A 16,812-nucleotide genomic window follows, 5' to 3' on the forward strand; every position below is an offset into this window, starting at 1 on the left:
TGTTCTTGTTAAAAAAAATAAATAAATCCACTTAAAATTACTTTTGTAGCCAATTATGTGTAAATCCTAGAATATTTTCTTCTAGCGTAACACTGCCGGTTTCAAACAGTAATAATTTACAATGTATAATATTGATACATTAAATGGAATAAAGTGATTTGAGCGGGAGATAGAGCATGAACGAGAATAGAGTACAGTTATCGAAAACATAACAGAAGATTTACTTTTTAGTAGGAAAGTTACGTTTTGAGAGACCGAGGTGTGTATCAAAGTAACACAAGCTTATATTTAAATACTCTCATAAACTGCTTAAAGGAAAACTTGGGAACTTATCTCCTTATATCAGAAAGTAACTATTGTGGCAATTTTAAGATTTTGTAAAGCAAATATTTTAATTAATTTAGAGCCATTTTCAAAAGGGGTATTAATTTCTTCCCGAAATTCATTTTTCAACGGTTTCTTGGGATGAACACTGTCGACTATGAAAAAAAGTCATATCTGGGTTGTTTCATAGCTGTATAAACTCCTTACCAGACTTGAAACTACTATGAAAATATAAAAAGGCCAAAAAAATAGAGCGCCGCTGAAGTTTGAGCTTTTGCTGTTCAACAAAATATAACTATCCTCTTCTGAAAACAAACTAGCTTACTTTGAAAATTTGACTTGTTTAGCATACACTTTGCAAAGTATATTTCCTTGAATTGTTAACGTCTCTCAACTTCAATCCATTATTTCAGAAGATAACTTCTGTAAGATTTTTCGGGTCCATTTAGTTGTAGTGCGACACCTTTGTCGAATTTTTGTGCGCTTTTGTCCACCCAAGAAAAAAAACTTGTGCCATTCAAATTAACAAAAAAGGCTCATTTCAAAATTTCGGCCACTTCGATCACCTGTAGTGCGACATCTTCAAATTGGAATTTTAACTAGCTCAGAATTTTGTCCATTTTTGTCTACCCACGAAAAAAAATTGTACCATTCAAATAAACAAGGGAGAGTTATTTAAAATTTCGATCACTTCGATCACCTGTACTGTGACATCTTTAAATTTGAATTATAGCTAGTTTAGAATTTTCATTATTTCTGTAGATTTTTGTACCACCAAGATAGTTGAAATTCGAACCTGAAAATGTCTCACTACAGATGACCCAAGTGGCCAAATTTTTAAATAATTTATTTCAAATTTAAATTTATAAATTTACATTTATTTACAATATATTATAGCATATTTGTTCCAAAATAAACATCGGACAGCTTGACAACAATATCTTTCGCGTCTTTAACGATTTTGAGCAACAAAGTAAAATCTGTAGATAATGTTGCTACCACTCCCAAATTTACCGGCATTAGCAATGACTTCCTAGAATTTATATTTATCCAAACTGGATTCAAAACATTCTTCATGAACATAGTCAAAGTGGTTGTCAGCCTCCTAGGATGTCTCTACTTCCGTCTTATTGTGTGTTATAGAAGAAAAATCTCGTCCAGTTCTTTACCAGGAGGTAATGTGCCTAAGATCGATGACACATTCCCGCGCTGGATGGCGATGCTGATACGTTGGAAAAGGAATGCAGTAGCTCGGGGGTCACCAGTTTTGATTGCTATTCGATGACCAACCTCATTAATGAAATTAGATCCTTCGTGACCCCAAGACCCACTAGTTTCTATTGCTACTGTTACAAACCAATATTTGTCCAATAGGTTTGAGTATTTTAGTCTTTTGTCTGATTCTCTGTGAGCGGCGACGAGGCCTGCCTGAATTGAAGAATGGGATAAGTTGGAAGGAGCAAACGTATCGGAACATGTGAAATCCCAGACTAGTGCCTTTCCATTTTTCCACGGTACCAAAGTCATGCCATCAGGCCTTTTACCATCAGAGCGGCAACAACCATTTGGTTCTTTTATTGAAGGAACTCCCGCTGAAACGAGGGCTCTACAAATAATGTCGTTTACAATATGATGTCGAGATTGTCTTCCCACACTTTTTTTTACATGAAAGACCATGTAATCCTTTATTATCAACATATGCGTTGCAAGCAGGACAAAAGTGAGGCTCACAGATATTAGCACCTAAGCGCAGAGCTGTAGCAATACGAAAGCTCTCATTAGAAAGGTGTAGGCCGAGTGTGTGAGAAGGTAGGGCTTGAAGCCACGCTCCGTTTTTGGAGGAGGAGACAGCTAACAGCCTGGCTTTGTCATCTGGGTTATTGGTTGATGATAGGAGTGAAGATAAATGAAGCTTGACTATAGGTTCATCCCAAACAGACTGAACATTTCTTTTGTCGTTAGGTGGGGGATCCATTCCAACCAGACTACTCCATTTATCGATGCATTCTTGTACATCTCGAATCGAGTCTAAGTCAACCTCCTGTTGAAGAAGAGATCCAATTAGTTCTCGTGAGCCATAGAATGATGCGAGGAAAGAAGGTATGGCGATATCCATGGCTCGACGAATCCCAAGGCCCCCATTCTCCACTGGTAAGGAAGCTTGTAACCATGAACTGTCTTTCAGAGAACAGTTTAGGATGGATTCCAGTCCTGTTCTAAGAGTGTGGTCGAAATTGTCAAGTAATTTATCATCCTGCCAAGAAGGGGAACAACGAAGGAAATACAGTAATCTTGGAAGTGAGAGTGAAGCTCGTAGTAAATAATAGGCGGAGTGTGCAGAAAGCTTTGATAATTGAGAAAAAAAGAATTCTAATTTTGATATCTTGTCCAATAAAATTTTGCTCCTTGATTCGGTAGAGATGGCAGCCCCTAAAAGTTCCGCATTGGTAGGAGATAAGAGTTTGATACCAGGTGCTACTTCATTAAACCTTTCATAAAGGTCATGGATTTCATCAACTCTGGCGCTCAGAAAACTCACTTCACATTTGGCAGAGTTAAGAAACAATCCAATAGATGAAGCTTCTAGACGAATTTTATTAAAAGCGCATAGTACTACGTCGATATTTCCAGCTATGGTACCGTCGTCTAAGTACCAGATATTTAAATCTGTGTTAATATCCTTAACAATGTGATGGATGGTTAGGGCGAACAGTGCTGGTCCAAGTGGGTCACCTTGCTGTACTCCACGTTGTGAGTGAATTATGTTATCACTTATAAAAAGATTGCTTGGTTCGGAGTAGCATTGGTAGATGTATGGATAGTAAGTTGGAAAGTTAGTTTTAACAGATTGTAACATTGAGTCGCGGTTGAGTTCATTGAAGGCGTTGCGGAAGTCAATTTTCAAAAATGCTTTCACTTCAGTATGGGAGGATGAGTAGTACATTCTGGCAGCATGTACGGCAGATTCTGCTCCGAATGGTATACAGACCCCTAGTTGGTGTGGTGATAGAATCTTAATTAAAGAATCTCGTATCCGGAAGCAGATAATTTTTGCTGATAAGCGTCTCCAAACATTGCCAACAGCTATTGGGCGAATTCCACCGCTTTTCTTTTTCAGTGCTATAAGTGAAGCACCAAAAAAAATTGGTCGTAAAATGGTCGGCACTTTCCCAGATATAATTAAGTGCATAAATTCACAAATGGCTGTGGTTAAGCGTTCCCTTGAATCAAAGTCTTGATTTGTAAGTAGATCTTTTAAGATTGAGGGACGGAGATTATCCATTCCGCCTGCCGAACCAGAGGCGGAACCAGAGGTTTAAATAATTGTCTTAAATATTTTCAAAGGCACGGAAATTTATTCTTGATGGTACAAAAATGTTCTAAAATTCGACAAAATTCTAAGCTAATTAAAATTCGAATTTGAAAATGTCGCACTGCAGGTAATCGAAGTGCCCGAAATTTTGAAATGGCCCTCCTTTGTTAATTTGAATGGCACAAAACTTTTCTTGGGTGGACAAAAATGGACAAAAATTGGGCAAAATTCTGAGCTAATTAAAATTCAAATTTGAATTTGTCGCACTATACTAAACGGACCCAGATTTTTCTTTTGATATTCTTATATTGCCACAGGACCACACAATTTCAAATTCTCTCTCTCTCACACACACACAGAACAGTAGCAACTTTAACTTCAGAGATGGGTGACACGGAAATTTTGTTGTAGGTGAATTGACACCGTTATTTATATCTTTTTCCGAAAAGGTGGCATTCATGCATCATTGCCGGGAGGATGAATCACTCACCCCTTTCTTATTTTCCTTTCACATGACCTTGGAAGATATTCTAAACCGACAACAATGAACCATTTCAAAGTCTTGGGGATATTTATATTGAAAACTTGAAATTCCATTTATGAGGAAAGTTGTTGGACGATAAAAATTATCAATTTGGTCGTTCCTTTAAATATTCATTTATATGCAGTAACGATATAAACATGCACTAATCTCCAACATATGCACATATATGCACTATAAAACTCTGCTATTTTACCCCAAAACACCTGAAACGAATTTCTATTTAAAGAGCATATTAACAGCACGTCGGAAAAAAAAACATACAAATATGCAAAAATCCGAAGTCTAGTGATAACATGTTGAACTGCGGGGTTTCCCTTATAGCCCCGACCGCGCGATAGTAAAGATTAGAAAGTTTTATTTATCTTTTTTACTTACCTTTTGTTGATGCGCCGCCGAAATGGATTGGAGTACCTACTTTCTCGTTGGCTGTCCTTCTTGTAGTCCCGATAAGGGCCCTGTTACCACTGCTGAAAGGGATGGTTACCTGTTTTACAGAGGAGACCGCTTTTATTTTTCCCGTCCAAGAGAGCGTAGTTTCTTCACTTTTAAACGCAAAGAGAGGTAGATTTGGCAACCAAATCTTCATGGTTTGTGATTATATATATAAACTATGTAGCTATCGCGCTGTAGAATATCAGTTATTTTAATAAATAATCATTTAATGAAATATGATATAGTAGCAACATTACTCAAAATTGTGTCCCTTTACTTATGGAAGAAAATATTTTTTTTAAATAGTATATTAAGTAATATATTATTATAATGTATAACTCCACGCTAGGTATATATGATATTGATCATTGGAGTTATTGGCTTTTTTCACTACCTAATGAAAGCGGAACACATAGACGCATTAGACTAACACGAATGAACAGAAAATGTGTATTTTCCTCATTTTCTCTTTTTTCCACCAGAAACATAGCTTACCTATTATAGGGAGCTGGCTTTAATGCGAGGCTGAGGAATTGAGATTTGACTGACAGGTGCCCCACCCCCGTCACCAAGAAACGGTCTCTCGACGGTCCTGGGCAGGGTTGCCAGTGCGTTGTCAAAAAAATTACCTAACACTCAATTAAAAGAGTTTATGCAAATTATGCAATCCCTACCAAAAGATTTTTTTTTAAAACTCATCGTTTACAAATTTGCATAAGCAATTACCGTATTTGGGTACATTTTGCGTATTATTCACCTTCTATATTTTATAACCACACGCGTGGCGGAGCGGTCTAGCATTACTTCTCTAGCTTCGCTGTGTATAGTTTGCCCTCTCTTACGCTGTGAAGCTATTGTCAAATAAATAATAAGCAACAAAACCGCAACCACCACAGCACTCAACAAATAACCAACTCACACTAACCCTCCAGAATGAAACTCAAGTGACAATTTTCTACCCCTGGCAACACTGACATATAGAAGGAGGATAAGGGAGTGTCGCAAGAGTCAGGTAGAAAAAATGTTGAAATTTCTCCCCCTCTACCTCAGGCCCCGCTGGTAAACAAGCTAGCTCCCTATAATACATTGATTGCAGTCACTGCATTTGAAGGCGGGTTGTGTGTTAATACTTGCACGTTTGAACTATGCTCTATTCTACATATTAGTTTTCATTGACAACACAGTTTGAATCTGAATTTGCGCTTATTTCCATTATTATTATTGTTCGAATTATGAAAATAAGTTTCATTTGAAACAGTATTATGTCATGTTATCTACTAGCTCATCAATATTTTTCTGAGGAAAGGGGGCAGTTTTGTATGAAGCAGAAGCTTTCTTTTGCATGTTGCAGGAAATCACTATGAATATATGATCACATGATTTACTATGTGAAGCGGATATAGAAATAACAATGCTTACTATGTAGATGTGAACAATTTTACTGCACGTTCTATTATTTAAAATGGGAAATATCATTTTTGTAATTAACTGATATGTACCTAGGTATAATGCAATTAATAATTTCTTTTACTAATTGCGGAGACCATATGATTTTAGTTTACTTTAGGGTTTCTGCTATTTAGATTTTAATTTTTAATTGACAAGTTACCGTGTGTATGACAACATTAATTAATATAAGCAGGGGTGCCCACAAGGGGGGGGGCTATGACGCAAACTGCGTCATTGAAATATTTGGGGGGATTAAAAATCTATATAAATATGTTTGAGGGTGTGTAAAAATTAATCGAAAAGATTTTCTTTTCATGGAAAAACACCTACGGATAGACAATTGAGGGGGGTGCGTCATGGACATGAGGGGGTGGGCACCACTGATATAAGTAACCTCCACCAACGAACAATCAGGTCAAAAATGTTCAGAAGACATGTTCACCAACTTAATCCCCGCACTGTACAGATTTCATGTCATGATTGTATAAGAATAGACATTGTATATATAGGGTGAATGTATTTGAAACGGAAATTGTATTTTAGATATTTGGAGGGTGGAGTTTTTTTTCAAAGATAAGCATTTTGTTTTGTTAGGTAATTATTTTTTTATTTAGTATACAAAGTGCGTTACATTTTATTTACAGCATCAATCCATATACATTTAAAGTATAAGACTTAAATTTCATAATTTTGTTACTAAATAATAGAACTTGTGTTCAAAATAATGCCTACATTATGAATTATGTGAAGTCAAGCGTGAATTTTACCACATAAAACTTTGTATTTACCATGTACATGCCTTGTAGGGTGTGTGAAAAGATATAGGAACACATCACTAATTTTACTAGAACTTCCATTACTTTGAAAAATGATTTGCTTGCATGATATTCAGTTTATTGGTTTGGACAGCCAACCGTGATATGGATTATACTTTGAAATCAGAGTTCTTTTATTTATAGCGGGAAACTTTATATGTTTGTGAGTAGTTAAAACTTGTTACTACATATGAACTGAATAAATGTTTTACAGGATAATCATTAATAGGCACATACTGAATAAAACGTATGATTACAGAAATATTCGTCTTATCCCGTACTCTCACCAGGAATTGAACGAGGAATCCCACGAGAGGTTACGACTGAACACTTAATAAAATATTTAAATGTTTAACGTTCCTTGATTATGTTTTTCAGACTGTTTTAAATTTTAAAAAAACGGTGGAATAAGAATGTGGGAGAAAACGGAGTATCACAAAAACCAACGAACGAACTTGTTGTCCACCACAAACTTATTTGATAGGGAATCGAAACAGAAGTAATCGCTCTACCAATTAGCTAGCATGCCCTCTATAACTAAGAATAGACGATAATCTCTTGTTTGAAAGAAATCCAATGAGAAATTGCTGATAATTGCAGGGCTGAAAAACTTATCTACGTTATGTGATAGATGGTGCTGTGGAAATAAATATAGCGAGAGGGGTTAGAGTTAAAAATGATTTCAGTACTAAGACTATTGATCTAGGAGAAGATCATAGCTGAAGAGGTTTATAGAATGTTTTTAGTTTGAGCTTATTGATGATGACTACATCATTACACTTTCGAATTAATATAGTGAGGATAATTTAAACTTTTGCCCCAGATGCGCTCGAATCACCAACCTTTATGTTAACAACTGAACGCAGTAGCCGATTGCTCATTTCTTATCGTGCATAACAATGCTTTATTACGTAAGCTTTTATTTGAGTTGTTTTATAAACATTTAAACCACTTTGACAAAAGATTGATAGGTAAAGTTGTGTTTTGTCTCGAAAATCACCGTATGCATTATTTGCGTTGATGTAAAACATTTTTGAGGAAACTATTTGAGAATAAGATTATGTCTAAGGTAAGAATGTAACGTTTATGCAAAACTATAAAACCTAGATTTTAATTGAAGTTGGGAATCAGAGATCCACACATCGTCAAGAGGTAGGCCTATATATACAATGCTTTTACTGTCTCGTATAGATGTAGGGCCTATTTAAGTATACAATGCACGATAATACTACAATTTCATTATTTGACGTATCTTGTATTATATTTATGTGGTAGAAGGTCATTCCCTAGAACCAATATATGAAGAGTTGATTGATTAGCACGTTTGTATTTTGCTAAAGTAGACGTTTTAGGAGGATATTTTGTGTACAGATTCAGAATAAGTGGTTATAGGCATGGCTATTGCTGTATGATGGAGAAATGTTTGTTAGCCTATTGTTGAGATAGTAAGTATATGGTTATTTGGTTTGTAGGAAAATTAATTAATGGAAGATTTCAGAATTTCAGCTTGCAAGATAGAACTTGGCTTGATGTTATGTAGTTTATCTATGGACGTTGATTAAACTTGTTAAATTATAAACGCACTATTCAATCTTGAAAAGACTTATTGCATTATATTAGCATAAGAATATCAGGAACAACTACAGAATTTACTTTACTATATTCCGTTTGACTTTATTAGAAATACTTTAACAGAGGAGGCAAATATAGTTGAAATCAGCTTGAAGACAGAGAATTATATTTGAATTTAAGTATGATTAATATTTGCTTATTATATTGACTAGTATTTTATTATCACACCATCATTGATTTACTACTTTATTTCTAACATATGTTGCATACATTCTAGGATAAATTAGATTTTTTTTTACGGAACGATTAGAATATATTTGTATTTCAAATATAGTACAATATTAAGTAAGAAGTATTGATAACTGTTACTTTAACTATGAATTATTAGGAATCCGTGTTTCAGACCGAATTTGTAACTGACTGGTTTGAAAACATTACTTTTCTCTTTAAGAAATAGTTGATTGGCAAGTTTCAAGAGCATGCACTAGCGACTTGTGCACTAGTGACTTCTATTTCATTAGATTGAAGAAAACATGTTAAGAGTTATCTATGAAAGTATAATTTATTTGAATTGAAATATCAGATAGAATTAATTTATTTTATAAATACTTGGTGATAGTGAGTCTTTTGAGCATTTACAAAGGACGTACTTATTAATATAATTTAGATTTGTTTGGTTGGAAACAACTCAACTAACAACGTCAACTATTAACTCTTATGACCCTCACCTTGAGGTATTCGGAGAGCGTTTCTAAACTTGCGAGTCGACAATAAAGAAAATACGTGATAGAGTAATATATTAGCGGTAGATACTGGGCATTACAGCTAACAGTAAGTATTGCTGTGTTTATGAATTATCAGGATCTTAAGGAATATATTGCTACGTTTTGCTTTCATAATAAGAACTACATGGTTCACAATATCACAGGTTGATAGGTGATTGACATAATATTGCCATTTATTCAGGATAGATATGAGTGAGCGCCGTTAGGGGTAGCTAGTATCATATTTTGAAATATGACGCACATAACTGACAGATTGATAGGTTTGGTTTTACAATAAGACACAATTCATTTACAATTTCACGAATTGCCAGTTGAAGAGTCATTACCATTTATTTCGATAGGTAGCCGGCAGCGCAACTACTGACAACTATCATTCTGTTTAAGCTGCTAAAGAACACGATTTTCAGAGCACTATGTGCTTGCTTTCATAATATGTATTAGATGGTTTACACAACAATGGATTATGACTTGAAAACTATACTACGGCCACTTATTCTTGAAAGATAGGAGGCAGCACAACTGCTGAACTATTAAAGATATAACTGACAGACGGGTATGTTTTGCTTTTATAATAAGATATATAATTTACATTTATGGATTTGCATTTTGATTACGGCAGTAGGGACATCTATTTTTGTTATATAGGAGGCAATGTAGTTAGTGACAACTATTAACTTATTTGAACTATTAAATGCATGAATGTCAGACTGAATTGTTTTACTTCAAAAAATATTTGTTTCTCAAACCGCAGATGCCTTTTAAAAATGGCTACATGCTAGCAAGATATACAGACATTAAATACGGGACAACATTCCCATTAAGAGCTAATAGTTTGTGTTAAAATTATTAAAATCATGACTGACAGACTAAGACGTTTTGCTTTCATACTGAAAACTAATTAATTTCACGAATTATTATTAAATGAATACCAGGTACTATGGATTTGCGCTATTTTGTTTCGTTTTACATAACTTTATATTTCATTAATGTTATTGTTTATATCTACATTTTCCATTATCAAGTCGATAGTGTAATAATCACTTTATCTTGCTAAAAAAATGATAACAAATATAATTGTATAAATGTGGGTAAATTGAAATTATATATTTGTTGCTTACGTATCGAATAAGTATTGGTTTGGTTCACGAAGTGATGATGATGAACAAATACACTGAGAATTTTATATTATAGATGTAAGCGTACATTAATATCGAACAAACCTAACATTAAGGATAGTCTTCTAGGAATACAGACTAATTTTCCTTCTAGTGAAGAACACTGTATCCTTATAGGACAGAGGTTTTGAAATACAGGTAATTTCAGGAATGATAAGAATTATCTGCAACTAAACGGCAAAACTATAGCGATGAGACTTGAGCTCATGATGGGGAGATATATATCAGGAGAATACGCTGAATGAGAAAATACATTGTAACTTGTGAAGACTCTTTATGTATCTTTTGTGTGATATTTGAACTACAATTGATATTTTAATAGGAACATCAAGCATTTTATTTCAGAATGATTACAGACGAAACTATAGACTATTTTCAGTATCGATCAAATACATGACGAATTAGTTATATTATATATTATGATATTTACAATATTAATTGAAGGTTTGAAATTCCGCCCTGCAATTTTTGTGAATGGACGAATATTTTAAATCATTTATGAATGTTCTGATAAATGTATTTTAATCAAAAGTATCAACACAATGTAGGATTGGTTCATGGTTTTCAACACATACAAAGAATTACACAATTATTACAAGACTATTGGCATTTATTACATTCTACATGCCAGTTTTATGTTACATCTGCTGATCGTATCTGAACGGAATAGTAACAAATGTTTTTTTCAACTATATGGTGACATCTGAATGAAACTGATAAAATAATGGCAACCGATTTGTTTAGCATTTATGATTATTACCGCTCTTAATATTGTTTCTGGATCTTTTTATGTAGAAAGAAAATTGATTTCAATAAATTGTGCTGTTTATGTTAGCTCAGTACATTCAGTTTACTGTGCACGATTAGAATTTCTAAACTTGTTCTTACATTTCTACTCTATATTGTTGCATTACCGGAGAAGTAAGTTTTCTTCTTACACGTTAAACTATATATTGACACATATTACTGTGTAATACAGGGAAAACGTAGGAATATCTTACTTAGAACGTGAGAACATTCATTTTGTTGGAAATATAGATAATTATTTTACAATTACCATTAGATATATAATATGTATATAAATTAACAATAACTATTTGGGAAAGCTCCATTAATATTCATCGAACAATGAGTAGTACTTTTTATTGAACATTCCATTTGCTATAGTGAATATTTTGCATTTTATTATTAAATATATTATGCTTGGGTTGTTTTGCAACAACATTAACAAGGTGTTATCATATATTTTTATTTATTTGACATTTTGTTTAGATTTCAGCAGTTTGATACACACGTAATGTCTTTCACTTTATTTCTTTTATTGGCAAAGTAGTGGTATAAACTTAAATTCACATAGAACGTGCTGATTATTTTTTACTTTACCGATATCATAATTCAACTGGGAATAAGTATAATTATATAATTTGATATTTGTGTTGTGATGTTTCAGAACTCCTTACATTGATATTGATGATTATTTTAATAAACCCATTATTTCATGGTTAATGTATCATATATTTATTTACCTTAAACATGTATACACCAATTGCACTCACGATATAATTTGATGGTTATACATTTTTATCAGAAAGCTATAGTCCTAAAAATGTTCGAAGTCATTTAGATAGAATTACAGCTTTTATACACTTTTAACTTGAACCAAATGAAATTTTATTAACTTAAACAAAAATATAATATTTTTTAATTCATTGTCCCATGACCACATCCTTCAGATTAAGAAAGATGGTTGAGTAATGCAACTAATTGATGACGAAAGAACTGAAGGAAAGAGGACGTAGGAGGAAATGGATCCTCTATGGGAAAGTATATCGACATGGTGTTATTCAACACAAATTATTTTAGCTATGGAATCGTACTAAGGACCTTGCACACTAGAGCTAAACGAAATATCGATATGTTATTCTGCTCCATTCTAACAGCTTAAAAAATAAAAATGATTAAACAGAGACAGCATACTTTTAGCCAGAAGGTATTGGTACAGTTCTTAGTATGGATATTGTTGATATGATGTTATTGCACTATACACATTAGTTACAATATGATGCATGCAAAAGTGTTTTTTCTAAATCGAGCTTTTACGTCAAGAATTTACTAAAACAATTTACTAGATGCGTCGCCATTATTATTCAACTTTGTTCTGGAGTATGCTATAAGGAAAATTAAAAACAGCAACCAAGGCCTAGAGCTGAATGGTATTCACCATTTTATGGAGCATGATGATGATGATGTAAATATAATAGATGATGCTAATACAATAGGAAGAAATGCAGAGGTCTTATTAAACGTTTCTAGGGACATCGGTCTAGAAGTAAATGCAGAGAAAACTAAATACATGGAAGTTCGTCGGGATCGTAATACTGTAAATTATGATGGTGCATTAAAATATCAAATAATACTACTTTCGACAAAGTGGATAGTTTCAAATATCTAGGATCAATATTAACAGATCAAAATCATATTCACGAAGAAATTAAATGTATATTAAAATGAGGGAATTCGTGTTACTTCAGGAAGTAAATTGAGAAGCAAAAGAAAACATGTTTGTAATGTGAGATTTTATTAGTAATTCTTTATTATTATGCCACCAAAAGTGAAACAAGCTCCCTCATGGTTAAACGGTTGGCGTACGCGCCTTCGGCGTTTGAGACCTGAGTTCAATTCTTGACTGGAGTAATGTAGTTTAGATCCCACGTTAAGCTGTAGGTTCACGTATCATGTAGCCTCGGCACTGAAAGATCAACTATACATTAAATACAAAAGTAAAACACGGTTATCTCCTTCTTGACTAACTAAAGCAAATTTACGATTATGGCAAGGTTATAATGACAAAAGCAAATTCTTCAATGGTCCATAGTATTTGTGAGTACTGCTGTAAGATCTTAAAAGAAACAGTACCACTTGCCAAGATGCAGAAAAAATATTAAGACGACGCAAGAGGATGCTCCTATATCTAGTGAGGAAGGAAAAAATCCAAAGATCTGTGAAATCGGAGAAACATGAGGTGCAAGAAGAAATAATAGTTTCTACACTACAAGTGTATCATAAAAGAGCAGAACAATTGCTAAACCGATTAAGGCAAAATGATAACATCACATGGAATGATAAAGGAACTGTTTATATAAAAAAATCTCACATCGTAGATTTAATTTGCTGTATGTCTCGACCAAGAAAACACATTGATGTCATCATGTGGGAAAGATTTTGTAATTATATATTCTCCACTAACACTTGGCAAGAGTTTATTGGAAATTGAAAACATTTAACATATATTTTACAACGAAATAAAGCATAATTGTCAGCACTATCGTACAGCCTACGAAATCATTTTCATCACAAGAAGAGAAGAAGAAGGAAGAAAAAAGTCTCCTTTTCTTTTAAAAAAGGAAACGAATACAGAACGTCCGGTATTGTCAACTTATAAACCATGAATATACAGTTAAACAAAATTTATTATATCCTTCACATCCTGGTTTGTTTTCTACTGTAAAAGCATGGAAGGTTACACAGAGAAAATTCCAGTAACTTTCATAAAAATGTTGTTAGTAAAACAATGTACACAAACCAATGTAAGTACAATTTAAGAAAGGTGTCTATCTTGTGAATAATATAGATGACCAATGTGAAAATGATATTATTGATCTTAAATTTCTTCATACACTCTTACAGTGATTAATGTGTTTAGCTGATATACTTGGGGTCTTCTGTTAAAATCTAAAGTATAAATGATGTAATGAAAACATTTAAAATGTTGTTTTCAAAGATTGACAACTAATCATATTTCGAACAGATAAGAGAACGAGTTCACTAATAAGATACTAATAAAAGCACTAATAAAAGCATTTAAAAAAAAGAAATGTAAATGAAATTACAACAAATAGCAAGTGGAAAGATGTTGTTGAACGTTTTGACAGGACTCTCAGAGAAAATGTGGAAATACTTTAGAAAATATCAAACTTATCATTATCTGAACGTGTTACCACTTCTTGTGAAAGAGTACAACAAATGATATTATTCAAGCATTAACCCTGGAAAGACCATGCTCGCATCTGCATCATGATTTTTCTTTTTACAAAAAACATGCAGTATATTCCACTTGAAAAAAGCGAAGATCAACTTTTCATCAAAACAAACATTAACAAAAAAGACAGAAAATTCTGAATACATATTAATCCGTATAAACTACACAGGAAAGAACTCGCGGCCAAAATTACCCCCTTGGTCTTTCTTGGGTTGAGATGGAACCTGCAGATGTTTCTAAGATAAATCTACTAAAAGTGTGGCATAGTCAATATGATAATAAAATAATAAAGAACGTAAACTTTGTGGAAGATTTAAAAATTCCTTACACAATGCCCATTAATAAAATAAAACAAAAGTTTGAAGGTAGATATATGCAAAATTTTACATGGGTAACTTTAAAATGCAAAGGTAATATTCACAAATTCGCTTATTTATTAAATTGAAGGTTTAAATAAAGAAGCATTTGATGGATTGTTTTTCAGAGAATATTTACAATCTGCCACGCTACTAAAGACTTTATACACAGATAAAATGATAACACGAAAATTTTATTCTCTTGAAAGTATATGCGTTTTCTTTACATTCCTCAATACCCGTATCTTCCCTAAAGAAAAATATGAAGACTGATAGTAATTTTTACGTTACACCTTCAAGTAATAGGACGATGGATTATTTCCAGATATCAACCTACAACAGACACTACTAAACTTCGAGAAATGGAATGTCGTGAAAAGTGGATATTGAAAATTTATTATATTCTTTGAATTTTATAATAATTTTTATACTGACATCTACGATTTAATTAAAATTATTAATGCACACAATAGACTGACAAGTTAAGTGAAAATAATGTTTTCTGTATAATATTTCATAACGAGTAAAAATAATGTTTGTTTCTTGAGGCGTCTTTTTAAGGATAAAAATGTGTTAGTTGTATTATCAGCTGGTGGTAGTACGGTATTAAGATTTGAATCGAAAGCAGATTTGCAAGAAATAAACGTACGTATTCCAAATGTACGTTTAGGACTTCCATCTTCAGTGCATATATACTATGATATTTTTCAATCTGTAATTGTTTGAGATGCCATAATACCATTATTACGTATAATAAACATGGATCTTATAAATAATAGTTTTCGAAGTGATGCCGTAGAAATTATTAATCCTCCACATTATGTATCTATAGAGAACTTGCATCAATTTGAGCACATAAGAATACATAAAGTACAGGGCAGAATTAAACAATCAATAACGCTATTGAAATATAATGACCATTTTGGTCGTTTATTTTTTCCTGCATTTCTATAAGAGACAATACTGGCTCTTCTTTGCCATTTACCTTCGAAACTGTGTGCACCAAATTACACTTATGCCTAGTGGGACAACAAAAACAAACATCAATAACCCATATTTATAATATTATCACAAACAAGCTCATTATATAATTATAAATGTTTATGTTGTATCATCTTATCAATCGTGACATGGTATTGGAAGTTTTCTAGCAAAATTATTTCGTTCAGCCGTTCTTTAATGAAACAAGTTGCTAAAATTATAAGAAAGAAATTATTAATATTTGGACGTAGTGTTATTAATGACATAATCATTGATAATGAACCTGTTACGGAGTTCTGTAATTAACAAATGGAAGAAGCGGAGTCCATCTTACAACAAAAAGCTAGAAATAAACTCAAACTACTCCTATATTAGAATGTGCATATGAACGAAGAAATAGAAGAACTGCTAATTATTTCACCTTCAATCTTTCATCACTGAAGGTCAATAAGGAGAGGAGGAGAAACAAGAACAAGAGGAAGAGGAAAAGTACACACAAAACAAAGAAAAATAAGTCTTACAAGAAGAGAAGAAAATCAGATTCATCTTTGATTAAATATGATCACAGCTTCTTTACGCAATCGGTCATATGAATCTGGAGAAAGTAAACTAGAATTTTTCCGTCGATGCCAACGTAATAAGTTTAGTAGACGATCATGTTATTTGGTTATAAACCAATCACTTTTCTAGGTGGTAATGCAACTATAGAATTTGTTGTTTCAGAAAATAGTGATCATTACATATGCAGCTTCCAAACTGAAAGCAATTTGTATATCTTGTCATATAACACCTTATTTTATGGTTCCGCATCTATTACTTTAATCATACCAACAGTATCTCTAGCACTGACTTTCCAAAAGGATACACTCTTTTTGTGTTCGGCATCACTTGCGATAGAACGGAGAATTCTGCTCATCGCTGAAATCTTATTACCAGTTCCAAATTCAAATAATTAGTAACAAATGGTGCCAAATTCAAAAGCTTTTCTCAATCTATCAAATTTAACTGAACTCCGAAAAGAAGTTCT

General features: G+C 33.0%; 1 protein-coding gene across 1 annotated transcript in view; it reads left to right on the plus strand.

Annotated features, from left to right (window-relative positions):
* Positions 1-16,812, plus strand: part of LOC145673429 (sodium channel protein Nach-like) — a 429,808-nt gene that overhangs the window by 16,813 nt on the left and 396,183 nt on the right. The gene's annotated exons all lie outside the window — the stretch shown is intronic.

This window comes from Thermobia domestica, chromosome 16, assembly GCF_964235325.1.
Source record: "Thermobia domestica chromosome 16, izTheDome1.hap1.1, whole genome shotgun sequence".
Taxonomy (NCBI): Eukaryota; Metazoa; Arthropoda; class Insecta; order Zygentoma; family Lepismatidae; genus Thermobia; species Thermobia domestica.